Source organism: Triticum dicoccoides, chromosome 1B (assembly GCF_002162155.2).
Source record: "Triticum dicoccoides isolate Atlit2015 ecotype Zavitan chromosome 1B, WEW_v2.0, whole genome shotgun sequence".
Classification (NCBI taxonomy): domain Eukaryota; kingdom Viridiplantae; phylum Streptophyta; class Magnoliopsida; order Poales; family Poaceae; genus Triticum; species Triticum dicoccoides.
In genome coordinates, this window is record NC_041381.1 from 555,119,817 (window position 1) to 555,122,077 (window position 2,261).

Sequence of the window (2,261 nt, forward strand, 5' to 3'; positions counted from 1 at the left end):
GCGTGTGTGTACCTCCATCGATGTGCTCCAAATCTGACTGCTGCTTATCCTATCGTCTTGCCAAAGCTCCCAGTCGAGAACGCCGAGGTCGTGATACATCTCCAACGTATATATAATTTATGAAGTATTCATGCCATGTTTACAACAATTTTATATGGTTTGGTATGATTTGATTAGAACTAACCCAGACTAACGTTGCTTTCAGCAGAACTACCGTGATGTCATTTTTTATGCAGAAATAAAAGTTCTCGGAATGGGCTGAAAATTTACGGTGATTTTTTATGGACCAAAAGAGACCCCTCCGAAGCACAAGAGCTGGGCCAGGAAGTGGAGGAGGAGGCTACAAGCCCTCTAGGCGCGCCGTACCCCCTAGGGAGGGTGCTCTGGGCTTGTGGGGCCCTCACGCACCCCCTTGACGTGAGACCGACGCCAAAAATTCTTATAAATACCCAAACCTCCGAAGAGAACCCTAGATCGGAAGTTCCGCCACCGCAAGCCTTTATAGCCACAAAATATCAATCTAGGCCCTCTCCGACACCCTATCGGAGGGGGCCATCATCACTGGAGGCCATGGAGGAGGAAGCCGGAGGGGGGCATCATCACCATGGAGGCCAAGGACCTGAGGGAGAACCTCTCCCATCTAGGGGGGCATGGAGGAGGAAGCACAAGGGGGTGACTCTCCCCCCTCTCTCTCGGTGGCGCCGGAGTGCCGCCGTGGTGATCATCTTCATCAACATCATCGTCTTCAGCCCCTCCCTCATCTCTTTTTAGCAGTCCAGTCTCCTGCACCCCGCTGTAATGCCCTACTTGAACATGGTGCTTTATGCCACATATTATGATCCAACGATGTGTTTCCATCCTATGATGTTTTGACTAGATTTCTTTTGTCTTTTGGGTTGATTGATGATCTAGATTGGTTTGAGTTGTATGTTTTATTTTGGTGTTGTTCTATGGTGCCTTCTGTGCCGCGCACACGTGAATGATTCCTGCTGTAGGGTTTGTAATATGTTGATGTTTCGCTTATGGGGGTTGCTAGAGTGACAGAAGCTTAAACCCGAGTAAGGGGGTTGTTTGCGTATGAGAGTAAAGAGGACTTGATACTTTAATGATATGGTTGGCTTTTACCTTAATGATCTTTAGTAGTTGTGGATGCTTGCTAGAGTTCCAACCATAAGTGCATATGATCCAAGTAGAGAAAGTACGTTAGCTTATGCCTCTCAGATACGTCTCCATCGTATCTACTTTTCCAAACTCTTTTGCCCTTGTTTTGGACTCTAATTTGCATAATTTGAATGGAACTAACCCAGACTGACGCTGTTTTGAGCAGAATTGCCTTGGTGTTATTTTTGTGCAGAAATAAAAGTTCTCGGAATGACCTGAAAATCCACGGATAATGTTTTTGAAATAAATAAAAAATATTGGCGAAAGAATCAACCGAGGGGGCCCCACGTGTTTTCCACAAGGGTGGAGGGTGTACCCACCCCCCTAGGGTGCGCCCCCTGCCTTGTGGGTCCCCTGGACCTCCACCGACCTCAACTCCAACTCCATATATTCATGTTCCGGGAGAAAAAATCAAAGAGAAGGATGCATCACGTTTTACGATATGGAGTCACCGCTGCCTCCTGTTCTTCATCGGGAGGGCAGATCTGGAGTCCATTCGGGGTTTCGGAGAGGGGAAATCGTCGCCATCATCATCATCAACCATCCTCCATCACCAATTTCATGATGCTCAGCACCGTGTGCGATTAATTCCATCGCAGGCTTGCTGGACGGTGATGAGTTGGATGAGATTTATCATGTAACACTACAAAAAAAGACACATCCGTGACATTTTGGGCGGAACGAATTTTTTGTCTGTCATACATATGACACTTCTATGACGATAATTGTGACAAAACCCGGTATCATCATAGATGTGGTGGGCTCCTACTTCTATGACAAAAAATCATGACAGAAAATGGGCTTTTCGTCCTGGGCGGTCCGGAGATGCAGCTGCATGACATTCTTTGGGCCGTCCATGACGGAAAAAAACCGTGATAGAAGCGAGTGGGAGGAAAATTTCGGAGAGTTGCCAGTTACGGTGGGAGGTCGGGGGCGGAGCGATGCGCGTTTCTCTCATACGTACGCGTGTGTGTGCAAGGCGTTGGCTCTAACTGAAGCCGAGCGAGGCGTTGGGCTCTAACTGAACCCGAGCGATTGCATTGCAGGCTACGCGTTACTGAACCCGAGCGATCAATCGATGCCTGTTAACTGAACCCGAT